General features: G+C 36.6%; 1 long non-coding RNA gene across 1 annotated transcript; it reads left to right on the forward strand.

Annotated features, from left to right (window-relative positions):
- Positions 1-1,888: 1,888 nt before the first annotated feature.
- LOC112533147 lies at positions 1,889-18,915 on the forward strand. The gene is made up of 5 exons (XR_003076916.3): positions 1,889-2,184; positions 2,494-2,608; positions 11,256-11,421; positions 13,413-13,549; positions 17,797-18,915. It is a non-coding gene; the product is annotated as an uncharacterized LOC112533147 (long non-coding RNA).
- Positions 18,916-21,028: the final 2,113 nt, after the last annotated feature.

Below are 21,028 nucleotides of genomic sequence, written 5' to 3' on the forward strand. Positions count from 1 at the left end.
GCACTCACTGTGAAACATAAGGACCAACATAATTCTCCTCACCTTACTCACTGAGTACAGATATCTCTCTCTAACCCAGAAACACCCTCTGACAGTCCTTTCTCTTTTCCTGGCGCTCTCAAAAGACTTCTGCCTTTAATCAGTTATCCTTGTTGTAAGTATCTTCAAATTGTAATTATTTAACCTTCTAGATTCTGATGGGCCTCTTTGTCGGAAGGGTTAATGGAATTATGAATCCTATTTGATAGAGCTGAGAATTGTTATGTTAAGAAAGTACTGACTAAGGATACGATTCTTTGTTCTGATTTTGTCTGCCTGTATTACCAGCAGACAAAATGAACCTAGTAACAAAATATGCATGCTTGTATGCTCATGTTCCTGTATTTTACTTTCCATCAAATAAAACTCCATATTTAAGAATACCATAGTCTGTGCATGTGTGTCATAGGGGGAATTTAGACCTTACTCTGCTCACTTTCTACCTTCATTCTTCAGGATCTTAGATGTGTAGACACCATCTGAACTAATTTCCCCAAACCAGTTCTTTTTTTGAACTCTCTGTGTACGTGCTTCTCAGTCACATGCAGAAGCCCTGCATGGAACAGCCTCAAAGGACAGGTCAAGGCCTGTTTTATTTACAAGCTGAGATGGCCTCAATCAGTTTCTGCAGGCAGCTTGCATGGTCTGTTGTATGTCAGTCAGCTGGCCAGCACTCAGAAGACTTTAACTTACAAGCAAGTATAAAGATGGGAAGACACGCTTGAGGACATTAAGAGATGGGACCTACCTGTTTTGCGGTAGATACGGGCTGCCTAGTAGAACCAGACACAGTCTTCTGGATAGTAGTGATGCTATATCTAAAGTGTTTGTGTTTGATTATGTAATCTGCTCCTCAAATTAAGTCAGAGCAGGAAGAAGACTCTGGGAACATGCTGAAAGTAATGGGAGAAGAATCAGTTACCCTAGAGTGGTTATAGCCAAATTCAATTTCAGTGGCAGCGCAGTGAGATTTGCACCTGTACACAGTGGTAGGCTTCATTCACCACACTGCACGTCTTTGTCACACATTAGAAAAGTGTGGTTTTAAGCTTTTCTCCTCTTCTGGGGTAGTGTGGTCACTAGGTAATGTCTGACCTCTGCAGTATCATGACCTCCCATCTCAGGATATATTTTGTCCTCCAGGTTAGCAAATCATTACTGTTTTTTGAACTCTGTTTTATTACAGCAGAGTTACATCAGCTCAGATACACTGGCTTCTTGCATTATGCTAGGAAAAGGTTCAGCAAGAGCTGAAACGCTTCTGGCCTAGGTTTGAACCTTATTTTAAATACACGTATCTCTCCTTTTCAACTTGGTCAGGAAAGATAGGATCATCTCTATACCTGATATCTCAAGCAAAGCATTGAGTAAATATCAAAGATGTTAAGGCATGGCAAACATATCCCTTTTATGTTTGTGCACAGCACTAATGACACAGGGTGAAATTTATCCTCTTATCAAAGGTCAACACAAACCTAGGCACTACTTCAAAGCTGCTTTGATCCTACAACTAGTGCCTGGCACTGAACTGGATTTCACCAAAGTGCAAAACTTTCAAGATGTGATAGATTTTATGTATCTATGTAGAAAATAATAGTCTGCTTAGATACACACACACAGCAGTACACACTAGCTGTCCCAGTTTTGCTGGGAAAATGTATGTATTTTTTATTTTTTGTTAACATATTTTGGACAGTTCTTCCTAGTCAGCTGTCCCTCCCTCCCACTTGTTCAGCCAAAATATCCATGTTTTCTGCAACTGCACAGTATTTACTCAAACTTTTGTTTACCAGAAAGGAGGTGACAGTCCAGTGACCGAATATTTAGTACTGCAGATGCTGCTTGGTTTAAAGGTGAAAGTAAGAGTGAAGGCATTGGAAAAGCTGTTAGTTCAGGTCTTAGTGAATAATAATGACAGCTGTTTATTATATCTCACTACATTCAGTCAAGGTTCTATTATATCAAAAAGGTCTCGTAGAAAACAAAAATATGAAAGGAGCGGGAGAAGGCAGCAAAGCAAACACTAGACCAATTTAAAATTGCTATCTTTTTGTTAATGGTCACAAGCATAAATGAGTCACTGCAGAGACGGCAGGGGATTTTTATATTGCAAGTACAGTCATGCTAGGTGTGAAGATACGCACTGTAAGTAATGTAGGAGAAGACATGGCATCTGCAGTTTGTGTTTTTCTTTCATATTTTTTCTCTGTGGTTGTATTTGAGTAGAGTATGCCAATATTTGCAGTCTGAGGAATAGCTTCGGGATGTCTGATATTCCTGCCTACTTGTAAAAATAATGAAAACACTTCAGCTGCTTGCTCTGTATCTTTATATGAATTAGTCACCGGTCCCTGCACTCTCTAATTATAGACTGCCTTGATGTTACAAATACAGTGCATGAAGGAAAGACTTCTCAAAATGGGGTTTTTTGTATCTCTTTTTTTTTCTTGCCAGACAAATGGAGAAAAGTGCTTTAAACACAGATCTCTGCTTGAAGCTGTCCTCTTCTAGGAAAGTGACTGGGAAAGCTAATATGATTATAGTGGTATCAGCGAAGATGGATTAAGAGGTAATTTGCTAAGAAGACATAAACTTACCTGATAACTCATTCATCCTTTAGTCCTTAGAAAACTGTTTGTTTGTTTGTTTGTTTTTACCCATAAAGAATCTTTATATATCTTATCTGAGTATTTTTAACATGAGTTGCTCTACATATGGAAACCAAAGGCAGCTAAATCCCATGTGCTATGACTCACTGTACAATTTATAATTTATTAAACTGCTATTTTCACAGAATTAAGTCAGAATTCCTTTGTTCAGTTGTGTACATGATTGCTTTGGGGGCTCCGATATGTCAAACTCTGACAGCATCAAGCTTAATTTTCTCTTGAATATATTCACACCCCCTGTAAAAGCCAGTGTTTGTTTTGTTTTGCCTTATTCAAGGGTATATTCATTAGTCTCTAACATTTTGTGAGGCTTTCTAAGATTTAACCTAAGAATGACTAGAATCTGTAAGAATCACGGATTCCCTGAAGATGCTATTATGACATAAAGCATACTGAAGGAAAAATTTATATTTCCATAAAAGATTCAAGACATAGCATTTATTTTTGTGCACTGAAGCAGCTATTAGCATGTATTGGGGCCCACAGTGGTAAAAACACAATAATGAACATTAACTTGTTTTTCTAAGTTAGCAGACTTAGTAATATATGATAAATTTATAATCCTCCATTTTATAATGCATTTGGAGCTTATAAAATGTGGCAGTAGCATCCTCTAACACTGAGCTGGAATGGGTGGTTCTGATATAGATGGTAGTATTCAGGTGGAAGGGTTTGATCTATACAAATGTGAAATATGAATAGGGTAAGTGAAGAATTAATACAAAGGGTAATATAGCTGGCAACACTGAATTAATACATTGAAGGCCAGAGCACAGAGCTTAACACAGCTGAACAACTTATCAGCTATCCATAGGGTTAATATAACCCATCTTAAGTCTGTCCCAGCTCTGAGGAAGTGCATGTTGTGGTAAAGCTATTTGACTGACTTAGAATCGTAGGAATGGCTTGGGTTGGAAGGGACCTCAAAGATCATTAGGTTCCAACCCCCCCGCCACAGACCAGCTGCTAGATCAAGTACTAATCAAGTACTAGATCAGACTGCCCAGGATCTCATCCAACCTGACCTTAAATATCTACAGTGGACAAGGCATTCACAACCTCACTGGGCAACCTGTTCAAGCATCTCACCACTCTCTCAGTAAAAAAATTCCTCCTGACATCTAACCTAAATCTCCATTCCTTTAGTTTAAAACCATTCCTCCTTGTCCTAGCACTATCTACCAGTGTAAAAAGTTGATTTCCCTCAGGTTTATAAACTCCCTTTAAATAATGAAGGCAGCAATGAGTTCTTCCTGCAGCCTTCTTTTTTCCAGGCTGAACAAGCCCACTTCCTTCAGCCTATCTTCATAGCAGAGATGCTGAAGCTCTCTGATCATGTTCATGGCCCTCCTCTGGACCTTCTCCAAAAGCTCCACATCTTTCAAGACTTCTTGGCTAGCAGCTGAAGAATTAGCATTTCTATTCCAAATTTTATTAAATTTCTGCAATCACAGCGAGTATGTATTAATAACTAAGTAAATAACATTTTTGTGCTAAAATAATTGAAAGTTGATAACTCTATAGTAGCCTGATTCTGGCAGCTTGCAATCTTTGTTCTTTTCATTGACAAGAAATCATAGCCACTTTTGATCTCATGCTTCTGTTGGTATTACACAAAAGGTTATTTGTGAAAAAGCATAGCAACATCCTCTATTTTATTTCGAGCCCAACCTGTTGCTCAATCTCTGCTCAATATTCACCTCACTGTTAATTCTTTTTTAAAAAAGATGATCTTTTTAAGCAGGATATCTGTCAAAATAAAAAGTCTTCCAGCTAGAGATGAGACAAGAAACTGATTTCATATACAGTATAAAATATATACATATGAATTAAATATGTAGAATAAAAATTTAACACTATATGAAATGCTGAAATAGTGTCTGTAAATGAAGAACAGTAAATTACAAAAGGTGTATAAATGTTTATTTCAGAATGCCACTAAACACAGACTCATTTCTGAACTTCTACCTAACTATTTACTTTCATTGAGAAAACAAAAAGAGTGAATAAGAACCCATTCCTAATCAGTAAAGGACATATTTGAAATGCCTGTGAAATATTAGTAGGATTAGGAAACTTGGGAACGGGGCCAAGGCCACTATTAGGCAGGATGAGGACCTTCTTGCTGTAGAGCAGGGTGGGCTGAGCAGGAAGAATGGAGAGCAGCATCTCGTGTGGGTAGGGCATGATTTCTGGTAGCATGAAGGAATGGAGCTGATTTTACTGAACCATGCAAACCTTTCTCTAGTAAAACTCCATATAAACATATGATGTATGTTTGCACCTGGTCAGAAATCTAAGTAATCCTAGATAGATCTGCTTGGAAAACATATATTCATTGGGCTTAAAAAATAGTTTGGAAAGTATTTTCCTTCTGAGTTGGGGGAAAAAGTAAAATGAACAATCCTCCCTCCCAGCCCTAAACATTACATTTAGTTATTCACTTCAACAGAAAGAGCCTTTTGAAAAATCTTTTCACAGAGAGTTTTGGCTTACTAGTTGTCTCCCTTCCCAGAAAGTACAGCTTAGTTTTCTTTTCCTTTCCATAAATGAAATTATTGGTCTCCACCTGGGGTTACTAACAGCTAGATGAGTAGTCTTTTTGTCCTGCTTTTTTTTTTTTTTTTTTTGTTGATGTCCAATTAGGACGTTTTGTCATTTTTGAGTTTCCCCAAAGGCTGAAATACTGCGAGATATAACATGTATTTGTACCTCTCTTCTCTTTAAAAAATATAGAACTGAAAATAACTACTGGAAAATTCAGTTTTAAGGAAAAGACACTTTCTGCTTAAATGAAAATAACCTTGATGAAAAATTGTTGGCTATCTCATGCTTCGAGTCTTCTCTGAACATGTCAGCTACTCTTTAGATATTTACCACTGACATCACATGCCACAGAAGGATGAAAGCTGACTTCTCTGTAAAGTTCTCCTTTTACATTAAACTATACATTGAAATACTGCTATGCCCCTTCACTCACTGGCATGGTGATGATTCAAGAGCAGTAAATTATCATAATGGTAACATGGTAGCAACTTTCTGTGACTTTTGTCAGTTTATCTTTGAATACATCAGGGAGGGACAAGATGCCTGTGTTATTCTTAGTAATTATTTTTGAATTACATTTGATGCTTCCCTCATTAGGATCTGAGAATCCTGAGATCACAGCTTAAGAGGTTTCAAAGTTTTATTCGGAATTTAAAAATATCAGGTATTTTGACCTTCCTGCATTTCTCAACAAATTCTTTCTCCATACACTGCAGTTAAGGTTTCTGAATATTTTCCTTTCAAACCCTACTTTCATATTTCCATACTTTCATTGTCATTCAAAATAGTATGTATTTTTACCATTCTATCCATAGGTGCACCAAAAATTTTCCTGAAAAATACAGGATAAGGCCATAGAGACTCATTTAAACAGAGCTTTATGAGTTAGACTTCAGTTCAGGTATGAGATAACCAATTCATTGTTAACATCGACCATTTAATGTCAATATTGGAGATGGCCATCAAATATATAACATCATTAATCTCTTTGCTAGAGCACTGGATGAAAAAACTATCTTACCCCCTCTTCATAACATATATAAAGTTTCTACCAAAGACACTGTTTGAATGAGCATAAAAAACGTCCAACTTAAAATGTCAGAGTGTATATGATATTTTCCTCTCCTATCTCTTCTCTATCTCTTACCGAGTTTATTAAAAAAAAAAAAAAAGTGAAGTTTTGTAGGGAAAGTGTTCAGTCAAAAAGCAGTCTGTCCTCTTTTTTCTACAGATAATGAAGGACAGAACTCAGAGTCAGACAATGCACAAACATGAAACTGGACCAACTAAAAGAGGACACTACAAGAGAATATAGTAGAGGTTCACTCTCCTTTGTGAGAACGGGGATTTAGAAGAGTAAAACATGAAGACAAACAGGCACATAGGAACCAATAATATTATTTGTGGTTAAAAGAGGCTAATCCTCGAAGGCTGAAATCAGTAATTGTGCAGAGGCATGACTGTGAGCATAATGCCAGTGATGAACTACATCAAGGAGAGCAACAGAGCCTCAGAAGTGCAGGAGAAGAGTTTTGCTTTGTAATTTTTATTTTATTTTATTTTTATTTTTATTATTTTATTTTATTTTATTTTATTTTATTTTATTTTATTTTATTATTTATTTTGTCCTGGAATGAGAGAGCTTTCCTTGCTTTGAACAAAAGCATTGTTACCATGAATCATCAGCATATCCCTAATCAACCATACAAGAGAAAGATGCGCCAGGGTAAGTTTAGGTTGGATACTGGGAAACACTTCTTTACAGAAAAGGTTGTTAAGCACTGGAATAGGCTCCCCAGGGAGCTGGTTGAGTCACCATCCCTGGATGTGTTTAAAAACTGGATGTGGTGCTCAGGGACATGATTTAGCGGAGGGTTGTTAGTTAGGGTAGTATGGTTAGGTCATGGTTGGACTAGATGATCTTTAAGGTCTTTTCCAATCTGAGCACTTCTATGATTCTATGATTCTAAAACTGAGACAGATGGTCCAATACTGAAATGATGAACAGTCTTTAACTCCACACTAAAATTTCACTGTAGTAGTCTCTTCATTCTTCACTGTTGAATGTCTTCCTTAGTTTTGTACTTGTGAGGGATTGATAATGATATTTTAGCCTTCAATGTCACTTTGTGAATATAACATAACTTTGGGGAACAACAGATCCATGTTTTCAATGTCTTGTCTCCCTCATTAGGAAATTAGACAATGTTCTTGTCAATGTCTCAGGAAGACGATAATGCAATAAAAGGAATGTATTTATCAATCACAGGCATAAACATCTTAGATAAATGGAGAAGAAGTTTTTTTGTTTTTGTTTTTGTTTTTGCTTACAAAAAATAGCACATCTGTTTACATACTGTGTCTGGAAAAATGGAAAAATGCATGTGTCATCCTGTTTTTGGAGATAGCAATATAAATTTATGATTCAATTCTGAAAATCTATGGTATGCTGCAATAAATTTAGGAAAAAAATTTCCTTGATAACTAACTGGAAAATTAGTGTCATTCCTAACAGGAAAGAGCATGTTTATACCTGAAACATGCTGTGGCAAAATGCCCTAAGAACTATATATTATGGAAAAAATTTTAATTCTTAAAAAAATAAGTAATTGAAGGCATGCTAATTCTCTTTTTACTAGGAGTGAATATGTGCCTCAACTAAAGGTAGTACAGATGCACTGAGGAGTCTGATAGTACTTTTAAAGGAGAGTTTATGAATGTATTTTTTCTTTTTTTCTGCAAGTGTAATAATAAGCTTTGGCAAATAAAGGTAAATAAGGAAAACTGACTTACCCAGTGAAAAAATGGCCCTAAAACATTTTAAAGAACTATTGTGAATGAAAGACGAGAAATAGCTGATAGCTCTGGAATTATTACAATCAGATACTAAAAACATGAAAAACTTAGCAAGAAGAAATGAATCTCACTAATTGGATGGTTGATAAGCATTTTCAGAATTACGAACGGCAATATTTCAGTCTGCAGTAATGATTAAGAACAAAAAACACAAAAAAGTAAAAGTGCGGAATTCCTGAAAGATATAAACCTACTGCACAGTGATGTAGGAAAATATGTTCTTTGCATTTCAGATAATTCTGTAAGTTTGTAACAAGTAATTGGATGAATGGAGGGTAGAAGAAAAAAACTACTGAGTAACTTCATCTATAATTTGATTTTAATTTTTTTATTTGGTCTTAGATTAAGGAAGAGAACAAACAATCAAGAGTGTTTAGACTGATGTCCATGAAAAGATGAAAATAGTCACAATTGGAAAATGAAAAAAGACTGGAGTTAGATGATGTTCCAGTAATGCACATTATTAAGCATAATTATATGTATGTTAACTTATATGAACCATTTAGTTTAGTTTTTTTTTCCAGTTTCTCAGAAATGTGACATTAATTTTTACAGTAAACGAGGATATCCCAGAATTCTGTCACAAACAATACTAATGTGTTCTATGAGTCTATGAGTGCATAATATTCTAGCCATTTGAATATGATGCAAATTCATAGAAACACAGAATCACAGAATGCTTTAGGTTGAAAGGGACCTTTAAGATCATTTATTTCCAACTCCCCTGCTATAGGCAGGGGACACCTCTCTCTAGACCAGGTTGCTCAAAGCCCCATCCAGCCTGGCCTTGAACACCTCCAGAGCGGGGGGCATCCACAACCTCATGGGCAACCTGTTCCAATGTCTCACCACCCTCACAGTAAAGAATTTCTTCCTGATATCTAGTCTAAATCTACCCTCTTCCTGTTTAAAGCCATTTCCCCTTGTCTTGTTGCTACATGCCCTTCTAAAAAGTCCTTCCCCAGCTTTCCTGTACACCCCCTAAATTCTTCCAAATTTGTAACTAATGTTTTATACCTAATTTAAATTGTTCTCTGGGCCATTACAGGAACATACAATCTTCATGAAAGTTTTGTCTTCTGTATTTTGAAATCCATTTTCTGAATTCATTTTCCTGACAATCCAGAGAAGAGATGCCCCTTGTCACTCCACACAAAATCAAGGCGTTAGCCACATTGCTCAGTTAGGTGCTCTTTGATGTGCCTGTCCATCCTGAAGAACTCACAGAGGCATTTCGAACTCACACAGCCCATGGGCTGTGACATCCCTGAAGAGGACAACATTCCACATGTTAAGCTGACCACAATGAGGCAGGATGGAGTTGAGGCAGTGAAGACTTCATTTTTTATGTGAGCATTGCCATTCTTAATCTTGAAGTAGCCATCAGGGAGTGTGAAAGGGAAAAGTGTATTGAAAACAGCCCCCGTGTTTGCTTCAGCGTAAGCCTCTAAATATGCTTTTTGTATGGTTGGGTGTAAGAGGGGAGATATCTAACACTGTGAGATTGATGGAAGGGAAGTGGATAAGTAATTGATCACGGAGAATAGTACTGCCTAACCAGCATATGATTTCCCATCCGCTAGGACCAACAAAAGAATATGCAAGAAGGAACTGGAGTCAGCTCTTGACACTGGGGAGGAGTAGTTTGTGTAACAGAGAAAAGTACTAATTTTAGCAAAATAACCCCATCTCTTAGTCTAGTCAGTAAAGTCAAAAGGCTGTCCCTCTTGGCTGAAGGCAATCAGACACCTTATGTGCAGAGGTCCCAGTATATTCAAGAGCAGATGGCGCCTTGCTGTATGAAACATTTAATGATGTGTGCTAATGAAACTAGAGTTTATGCTCTGCTGGGGCACAGGGGCTCTTTGCAGGCTCCAGGTACACCCTGTGCTCTTTTTTTTTTTTTTTTTTTTTTTTTTTTTGATGGAGCTCAGTGAATAAAAAGAAAAAAAAGAGCTGTTACTTTGCTTGAAGGGAAATTCACTGCAGCCAGGGTGCCGAATGTCGATGTATATGTTAATCAACTCCAAATGTATCTACAGGAAGAGAATTGTTAAAAGGGACTGTATTCTACATACCCACTCAGCTCTCTATAGGATTCTTTTTTCCTGCATTTTTTTTTTTGTTTTAAAGGAATACATTATTTTATCCCAAAGTGTCCAACAGTCATAGCTACAGATGGTCTCTCTTGCAGCAAGAAGTCCTTGTGAAGCCTTTGTCATGTCAGCTTCCTAAATGCCTCTTTTGCAGATATCCAGATATGGAGTGGGGCATGGGTGACAATCTTTTGTCAGTGCTTTAAATTAAAAACAACTTGTACAGAATCGTGTAAGAAAGATGTGATTCAGAAAGTAAAACTCCGTAGCTCTTCTGTACAGCAATATATGGAGAACCCACAAAACTGATCTTGAAGAATTCTTCAGGTCTTCTGGAAGAAACATTCTGGGACAAGAGGAATTGTAAGCCATCGTCCCTAAGCTATCATCCTTTGCACTCTCAAGTGTGCAACAGAAGGACAGATACTACAGGAAAGCAGCATGACATGTCATGAAGGCAGATTTCAGTTACGTGCAAGAAGATTGAAATATGATGAATTGGATGGTCTTAATGTTGGCCTTTTGTAATAGATTATTGACTTTGCAACTAGAGCAATAATTTTATCTTAATGAATTTGTCGGATACATTACCTATGTTTCTTACTCAAACTAAAAAATATTCTTTTGCAAGTATCTGTGGAAACAAAAAGTTATCGGTGTTACTTAGTCCTGCACATCCACAGTGAGCATGAACTACCAGTAAGTACTGCACCTGTCTGGAGGAAGAGATGAGAGAGGAAATGCATGCTGAGGCCTTGCAGTGACTCTGTGAAATGGTTTGATCAGCCTGTCTTGACTTCCTGCTGAGATGGAGAAGGTATAAAATATTTGGTTCTTGTTCCTTCAGAGTCAAGGATGAGCCCCTGGAGACATGCAACAAGTCTGAAGAAGTCTTCTGGGGATTGTAGCTTTGTCTCCATGCTCTCTAGCAAGGGAAATTACCTGTTCAGAACCCCTGTTGTAGCAGGGTTAATGGCTTTTTAGTTGTGGTGTCCAAGTGTACATATTCAGTTATTATTTTGGCATGTTGCCATGATTTTGCCTACAGATGGGAAGGACACCACACCTGTACCTGGGATATAGATAAACCACAACATCATAGGATTGTAGAATCGTTGGTGTTGGAAGGGATATTTTAAAGTCATCTAGTCCAACACTCTTGCAACGAACAGCGACATTCACAGCTAAATGGATGTTCATGGAAGCTGCTAGTGGTATGTATTGCCCTGAAATTTCTTCTTGCTGAATTTCAAAGACCTGATGTAAGCAATGAAAGCATGGGAACATCAAAATCAGACTCTTTGCTTATCAAGAAATATATGACAACACTAAGATAGTTCCTTCACTATAAACACATAGATACGAATATACATAGTCTAGTATTGTCTAGTATAGTCTTAGTTACACAAGCTTCTGTTAGCTGCTCAGTAGACTAAGATTTTTAGAATAATATTTATTTTTCTTATTTTTTCATTTATTGTTTTCTGGAGAACAAAACTTTGTCCATGACCTGAAGTATAATGACACTGAAAGGATCCTCTCCTCATAAATAAGTATAGTTGCAACTTAGTAGGTGGGAAGTATGAAAGAGATGGAAGAATTTCTATTCTAAACTTAACGTGACTATCTTTTTTAAAAAATATTTATGGCTGCATACAGGTCTGAGCCATATGATACACATGCCAGATACACACACATGTGGAAGTTTTTGTTTTCACCAGCTCCCAGCGGGATTTTGCCTGTGCAATAATAATCAAATTATTCATGTTTGTTGGATTACGGGTAGAAGTGCAACCCTCCACAGATTAAATTCAGGGTGTTTGGAATATATCTCAAGCTTTTATGTACATACTCCTTCAGTGTTTCAGTGCTCTGGGGAAGCCATGAGAATCTTCTAAGCACACTTTCTTGGACCCCTGAAGCAAGAGAATATATTCAAACCATAACATTCTTAGCACTTTTATTTATTTTCATGGACATACCCTTTTAGAGTAAGAAGTGTATGGACAAGCCGTCAGAAGTAAATAATTTCTAAAATACAATATGAATCTTTTGGGTGACATAAGTACAATTCAATCACAATTGAAATATAGAAGTGACCAGAAGGCTAGTCAGAAAAAGGAAGAATACGCTGCAAAATGATCAAACATTTTTAAAAAGAGCTACTGTGTTCAATATGAATCCAGGCTACCATGCTTGTAATCTCCTCCAGACAAAAAAAAAAAAAAAAAAAAAAAAAAAAAAAAAAAAAAAAACCAAACCAAACCAAACCAAAACAAAACAAAAAAAAAACAAAACAAAAAAACGCACCTGCTCAAAGGACAACTGAACATGCAAGTAGTTTCCCCTGGAGTTACTTGGTCTCTTTCCACTGACTCACTGCTGCATGTAAATCTACCTATTCAATTCCTTCAGCTGGCTTTAAACATATTTTGAACAGCCTGTCAGATTAAAATGGTGCAAGTAGAAAATCTACACTGATGTATACCACTACTATTAGACAATTTATGAGGAAATTATGAGAATTTTTTTCCTGATTCTGTTTCTAATGACAGAAAAATAGAAGAATCAAAAGGACAGAGAAAGGAAAAGAGAGAGAGAAAGAGAGAGAGAAAGAAAAAGAGAAAGAGAGAAAGAGAGAAAGAGAGAAAGAGAGAAAGAGAGGAAGAGAGAAAGAGAGAAAGAGAGAAAGGAAGGAAGGAAGGAAGGAAGGAAGGAAGGAAGGAAGGAAGGTCCGTCTGAATTTGGACTAATGTTTTAAAAATTATGACCCAAATCCGTCAAAAATAGAAAAAAAAAAAAAAAAGAAAAAGAAAAATACAAAAAGAACATGGGCTATTTCTTTAATTTCTTGACCAGTGCTACTTTTTCAACATAAATTTCTGATCCACTGTTAAATTCTTACCTTTTCCCTCAAGACTTTTTCTTCAGCAAAACTTTGTATTGTAATTTTTAAATTGCTGTATATTGGGTGATCACACTTGCAACCACTTTTTAAAATAGTCATTGTAAGACATAGCATTAACAGGGAAAAAAAACAAAAACATTCACAACCCAACATCCCCCTCCCCCCCCATTTACTAGTTAAATCATACTGGATCCCATGAGGAATACTTAATTAATGAAAACAAAATGCGATTTACTAGCTTCATAAGTTCAGCAGGCAGAAATGATGTCATTTTTCCTGTTCGGTTTTGATCTGTAGACCTGAGAGCTCCGAGAGTGCTGGTCTTGTTTATGTATCGGAGTGGGAGCAACAACTGGAAATGGGATGACAACTATGAAATAACAGTTTGCAGCAAGGGTAGTGATCTCCTGTGTGCTTGTGGGACATTATTTGAGGTAAGAACAACACAGTAAAAGAAGTAAACAGCCAGCTCTTCATTATACGAGAAAGTAGAGTTGAGCTGTTAGGAATAGCTGAAGCAAATTGTTCATGCAGGGAGGATCCACCTTGGCCCACCAGCTGAATGCCCATGGCACTCAGGGTGCACCTGCTCCCACCAGCTCTTTTTGGGAGTGTTTCACCAAGCTCCCCTTTGCCTTGAAAGCACTTAGTGGAGCATCTCCTTCCACCTTGCTGCTGCTGCTGCTGGTACACAAACCAAAGGCAGGTTCAGGAATTCAGGACCATAATCTTCTACTCTTCTCTCTTGTCCATGACACTAAACACACCTTTTCAATAACTAATAGCAGCTTGCTTGCTCTGAGCTGCAGTATGGAAGGTGAGGAGAACTTAACAAGGGAGAAATTTTCCTCCATTGTTTTACATTCACAATCAAGCCTTATCCGCAAAGACAGCAATTTCTATTACTAACAAATACAAGAGGTGACATGTTCAACCCTCGAGCTTATCAGTATGCTTGGGAGCCCTGGGGTCTCATGCCTGTTGTTCCTCTTCTGTTTCTTCCAGGGGTGATGAAGCTCCCCTGAACACTGACCGAAATAGAAGGTAAAATCTGTCCATTGTAGACTTTTCCTCTGAAAAAGGAGGATAATGATACAGAGCATGTCAGTAATGTGGGAGCTGTGAAGTTATACTGTTTGCGGAAAATACCTGGCTCAGGTTTTATATCCATCAACATGTCTATACAGAGCGTACCACAAGAAGATACAGGACTAGCTGGAGTCACTGGGTGATATCGCAGTAACGAATTTAATCACAAATCTATTGAAAATTTGATTTTGAAAAATCTGCTGTAGGGAGCAACACTGACAACAGGAAGATAATACAGCAGCCTGATAACCACTGACCAGAGGAAGGAGCAGATAGTTAACTTTCTGCAAATTTCTAAAGGGCTTTCTCAGTAACAGGCAGGAACTGGTTTAACAGAATGAAAGACAGCAGAGCATGAATAAGCAGAGGCTCCTGTTAGATATCTGGATAACTTCTGTGACAGCACTCTACAAGTCTGTAGGGAATTTCTCCAAAGGAAGTAATGCAAGTCTCTCTGATTGATGTGTAGAATCAGTTGGACAAAATACTTACTGTAAAATAGTAAAAATATCATGCATTTAGGCAGAGAGATAATATTTGAAAACTAATATTCTAATTATTTTCTCCAGCTGTGACTTACAGTACATTAAAAAAACAAAACTAAAAGTAGATTGTTTTTTTTCTCATAATTTACTATTTTCTGGTTTATTTTATTTTTATTACTCCTTTGGAAAATCATCATCATCAACAACAACAACAACAAATAGGGAAACAAAATCAAATATAAAAGCCAAAATTTTACCTGAAGTAATACTGGAAAGAATATAAAATTGTTTGGTTGTTGCACCTTCTCGTGAACTTCTGCTGCATTCTGAATAATAATATTCAGAGAACTTAACTAGGATTTTTTTTTTTTTTAACTGGTGATAGACAAGGTTAAGACCTTGAACAGTTCAGAGATCAAATTCATATTCAGTTCAGTCATTTGAGAGTCAGTATTAAGATTTTTATCAGTGAATATTTTGGTTACCTCAAGCTCCAAGCTATTTTCCACAAAAATACTGTGCACAAGGTGTTCCTTGCCAGCAAAATGTTTTGTAATGTTGTGCGGTGGTTCAGTATTTTTTCATAGAAAGTGACCTCCATAACGTGAAATTGTAGGATGTAGGTATAATTTGCTACTATTTGGACAGATGACAGAGGTCTTAGATGGGATATTTTCAGAAGCCAGGGCAGGAGAAAGGTTAATTAAAATGAAAAAAATGTTTTGTTAGTTTTAAAGTTTGTAATTATGTAGAACTCTTTTTCTATTTTTAAGCTACTTTCACACATACTGATTTTTGTTTACAGTCTTAATAACAAGATGACCTGACATTTCCTGCACTTGCAGACTTTTTGGAGCTCACAGGATGGAGTCATTCTTCAGTAAAAGTTGTAGAGTCTTAGTTAGAAATACTTTTTACATCAATATCCCAGAATATGAGAAACACGGAGGCAGAAACCAAAAATCTTCATCTCTGTAATAGGATTGTTCACATTAGCACTGGTTTCACCTCTAGTAAAGGCAAAAAATACAACTGTATCCATCACTGTAAGAGAAGGAAAAAAAAATTTCTCCCTACTCCGTGCACTATTTTTAATATGACTCTTTCCCTTCTTTAATTCCACTCTGATGCACAGATCTTCTGGTTAATCAGGCATATGCCTCAAGGAAGTAGTGAGTTCACTTTCAGTAATGGCAAGAGTTCCATAAAAATCAGGACAACTAAGCTGAAGCTGCTGCTTTCTCATAGTAATGGTCTGGAAGTAAAATAAAATCAAACAAACCTGGACACAGTCATTTCTTATGGTACAGTCTACTTGTAGTTGTCTACTTCTGACCATTCATTTTCTGAAGGCAGGTGCACTGTTTTTTTTTAATAAAAAAAAAAAAAAAAGATCTGCAGAAAGAGAGAGTACAAACAGAACACAATATTCTTCATAACATAACTTATCAACAAGTAGATTTCTACTTACAAGAGAAAGACCTATTTGCAAGTAGGAATTATTAAAATTCAACCCTGCAAAGACATTTTCGTACTGCTGCTTCCAGTGAAGAAAGTAGCACTAAACAGTAGTGTGCATTGGCCATACAATAATGTTTATGTTTTAAATCCTTTACAAAGGCCAAGAATTTTCGCACCTCATGTCATTACTAATAATCTGTCTTAGAGGCCTAGCATTTGAAGGTAATACATAGTTCTATCCTGAGAGCTAAGCTGTTGAATGAGTTTGACTCCAGCTTTCCCGACAGTATCTATCAACATGTGACTATTCTGTGGAAAACAGATAATATCCTTGATCATATCAGAATTTACTGAGCCATAGACTCAACTTAAAATGACTGAATTTGTAATTAGTACCATATCTACATATTTTGGCTTAAAAAAAAATATAGAAAAATCTGCTGTTTCCACATTCAATAAGGAGTTTGTTGTTCAATAGCTGTCTTAACTCCCAATGAATAAAATCTTCATTCCTGCACTTTGAGCAAGAAGTCATGTATGGTCCTACTTACGAAGCTCCATGAAAGGAATTCTCTTTTCTTTTGTTTCTTAGATTACAAAATGCAAACCAAGTTAAAGAGGAGGAAAAGCTATTGCTTGTTTGTTGTTGTTGTTTGTTTGTTGTTGTTGTTGTTGTTTTGTCTCACATATACAATTTATTTATTTTTACATACATGTTTTAATTTTATTGGGAATAGCCAGTATGGAATTACAAAGGGGAAACTATTTCACCAACTTGATAGCCTTGGCTAGTTATGGATAGCAATGAATGTTAGTTATCTTGATTTTAGTAAGGTTTTGTGGTGCTATCTCCCAAAATATTCTCATGGACAAAATGATGAAATATGGATTAGAAGAGTGGACAATGAGATAGACTGAAAACTGTCTGAACTAATGGATTCAAAAGACTGTGATCAGCACCGTGATAGCTACCACTAATAACATACCCCAGAGTAAATAACGTGTACCACAATATTTCACATTTGCATTATTGACCTGGATGATAAGTACAAGGTGCACACTCAACAAGTTTGCAGACAGAAATTGTAACAGTGAAGGGATTAGATGACCCACCAGTTGGTTGTGTTGACATTCAGAGGAAAGCCATTGCATTTACAACTGGGGAAATGTGCCAGGCTGCACTGTTTAAGACAGCATTTCACAGAACTGTAGAAAGACGGAGATTGGAAAGGACCTCTGAAGGTCATCTTGCTAAAATCCAACTTGAGCAGGGCAACATAAAACCAGTTGTCATGAATCATGTCCAGACAGCTTTTGAATGTCTCCAAGGAGGGAGACTACACAACTCCTTAGTGCAACCTGCTCCAGTGCTCTGTCACCTGCACAGTAAAGTGCTTCCAGTTGTTCAAATGTAACCTCTTGAGTTTCAGTTTGTACCCATTACTTCCTGTCCTGCCTCTGGACACCGCTGAAAAGAGCTTGGTTCTTTCTCCTTTTCAACTTCTTTTCAGATATTCATATACTGCTCTGTACTCATTTCATCATAGAACATTATCAGGTTGGTCAAGCATGACTTCAGCTTGGTGAACACGCTGACTAATCCCATTCACTTTCTTGTCCTTCATGTGACTGATACTGTTTTTCAGAACTGTTTGTTCCAGCATCTTCTCAGGAGGGATTGAAGTACGGTTGACCACCATGCAGATTTCTGGGAGCTTCAGCTGGAAAAAGTGTTTTGAATTAAGTATTTTCAGAAGAAATCTGGAAGAACCAAGATGTATCGCAATAATGAAACTAAGGTTTAATAAGCAATTGGTAAGACAAGATTCCAGTTCTCAGAAGGAAAGATGCATAATGCAGGAAAAAACAAGGCAAATGAATTGGTTCTGGAAAAGTGAGTCAATGTATATGATGGCAAACAGAGACAAACAGGAGAACATACGAAATCACAGTGTTCAGATGGATAGAGAGGCAACAGAAATGGGAAGCAGTGTTCTGATTGCTGCTGCTATCAGGTGATAAACCAGGTGAGTGTGTTCACTGCTTAGATGCTGCTGATGGTGCTGTTTAGCGCCCATGGTCTGCAATGACAGAATATTCTTCTCAGAAAATAGGCAAATTTGGGAATGAAAGAATGTTACAATAAAACTAAACCCTGTATAGTTGGTTTTCTGAATGTATGTACGTGAAATTTGTGCAGTATGCTTTTAAACTCTGTCAGAAAATATATGTTGTCATGTCCTCTGGAAGGGTTGGTTTAATCACAGTTTAGGATGCTGATACTTCATTAAGTTAAGGTCAAGCCATTTGATTGTCAGAAGTGATGCACTGCCTGGATGAGCTGTAATGCTGTTATGCTGATGTCACTAAAAAACACATAAAAATTACACAGAAGTGCAATGTGATTATATAAAACCCAAAATGGTTATAATCTGTTGCTTAACTGCCTTTGCCAGCTGAAATATGAATGAATGTACACTTTATATATATTTTACAACACTAAATCAAATCTTAAAGTATTATATATAAAAGGTGATTTTTAACTTCATAAAATATGTTATGGTTAATTGCATAAATGTTAGAATAAACATTTTATTCTGCATTTTAATTTTGTTCAATAGAAACGCTGGTTTCCAATTCTATCAGGCACAAAAAGCTGCATGCAGTCATAGCACGTGAAAAATTAACTTTGTGCAGTGTGGTGAACAAAAGATCTTAGAGAAAGCTGACCTCAAAGCACCCTTAGGCATGGTTGTGAAGAATAGTTAACTGAGCATTTCTAGTAAAAATCACAAGCACCAGATTTAGGACAAAAACTGGCATGTGATAAACACATAATTCTCTACGCACAAATTGGACAATAACTTTTTTTTTTTTTTGGTGGTCCTTTGTACAAATCAGCTGAACTTCTAGATTTAAACTTTCTTGTTTTGAAATTAAACATGAATTCAACACAGCAATGTACAGAAAAACCTCAGAAAAGAAATTAACTACAAGCAGATGTCGAGCAAGAAGCCACACATGGAGAAATCCACTTAAAACAACCACCTTACTGTAGCTACTTGAGTCAGCTCAGTTTATGGCAAACAGAAAGGAGCTTTTCTTAGTTGCTATAAACTGGTGCACACACTTTAGCACGTGAAACCAACACCCCCTTAAAATACACAGTGATTGGTTGCAGGATTTAGAGTTTTATAGTTTTGTATTCCTGGTGACAAACTCTGGAAGATACAAAAGCAAAAGCCTGGACAATCTGCTGGCTTCACACAACAATGACTGTGTTTTTCTTTCTGTTTAATCTGAATCTGAGTGATTATACCTCTGTTGTGTACCTTACGAATCAAAGTCTCTGATACTGCTAGGGAAAAAATACTGAAATGGGAGAAATGCTGCCAACTTCAAAGCCATGCTTCTGCCTGAATTTTTTATCTGCTATTACTGCACACAAATAAATTATCTGAAAGAGATTTCAGTAGGAAAATATTTTTTTCAGTTCCTTTCCGCTCTTCTTTTACAAAGTACAGAGGTTTCTGAAAACAAGCTGAATCTAATCTGTTTTCTGCCTAATTTTTGGTGGGATATTCTTTGAACAATCAATCAGCTATTGTCTTATACAGGTGTTAAAGACCTAAAGTAAATCTGAAATCCCAAATGGATGAGCAGATGGTGGAATAGTCTAGCAGAATTTGAGTTCAGAGGGAAGAGTTGCAATTGTTTGTCTGATGGCCACTGTACACCCACCTGGGGAGTGTCCTGTGAAGCATGTTTTCTTCCCTCAGACCCAAAGCTCTTAATCTGCAGACCGGGCCAAGATACCAGCACTGCTTTAGGCTTCTGCCAGAAACTACAAGTAACTGTGTTAGATGCATCTTGATGATATCTGTTATATCTTAAATAAAAATGCTAGTTTTGCTGTTTCACATACCTTTGCATTTAGAAATATAAAAATTAATTCCTGACCTGAACATCGGTGATTAGTTGGTTCTATGACAGTATGGATCCTGACATCTAAGGGTGAAGTTATTCCAGGCTCTATTGCATACCCTTTCTCCAGCTCCTTCTCTGCAGTCCAAAAAGCCAACTACTGATCATTCATGAGACAGTAAAATCACAATATATTAGGATCTTATAGGGTCACACAAGATATGGGCATTTTCATGACACAGAACTTCAGGAAATATGACAGCATGAAAGGCAATACAGAAGTTTTTACCTTCTCTTCAGTTCCCAAAATAGAGTGATTCAGAGTTTCTCACAATCAGGTATTTCCAAACCAGAAAAGATTGCCACGATAATCCAGCCAAAATATTTGTATTCACAGGCTTGAAGGATTTTTTGCAGAAATGGAATGGAATCCATAAAAACAGATGAAGTAAACACTTAAAGACATGATGAGACCACTACTTTCCATAATAAAATTGTTATAATTAAAACACATTTTTTTGTTTGTGGATTTTTTTAGGCATATTATTCAGATTATTCTTTTACAGTGATTTGTCTGCCTGAGTATTACTCTACTCTATCAAATACTCTATCAAATACTACATCTTCTATGGAGCCCAGAAGAGATAATGTATCCCTCTTTATGTCACTGACAAAAAAGGAACAGGATCAAAAAATAATTTTTGAGATATTCTGTAGGAAGCAGGCCTACTCATCACATTAACTGTTTTTTGAGACTTTTTAGCCAGTTTTCAGTCTCTGAAACATATGCACTGCTAGTGCTATTCCATGCAATTGTTTTTTTAAACTTAATGTTCAGGTAATAATTCAAATGAGTAAGAAAAAATCCAAGAATACAATGTCAACATAGTTACATTTTCCTATCTAAATTTATGACATTTCAAGAAAAAAAAAAAAGAAGAATAATTGATCAAA

Source organism: Gallus gallus, chromosome 1 (assembly GCF_016699485.2).
Source record: "Gallus gallus isolate bGalGal1 chromosome 1, bGalGal1.mat.broiler.GRCg7b, whole genome shotgun sequence".
NCBI lineage: Eukaryota > Metazoa > Chordata > Aves > Galliformes > Phasianidae > Gallus > Gallus gallus.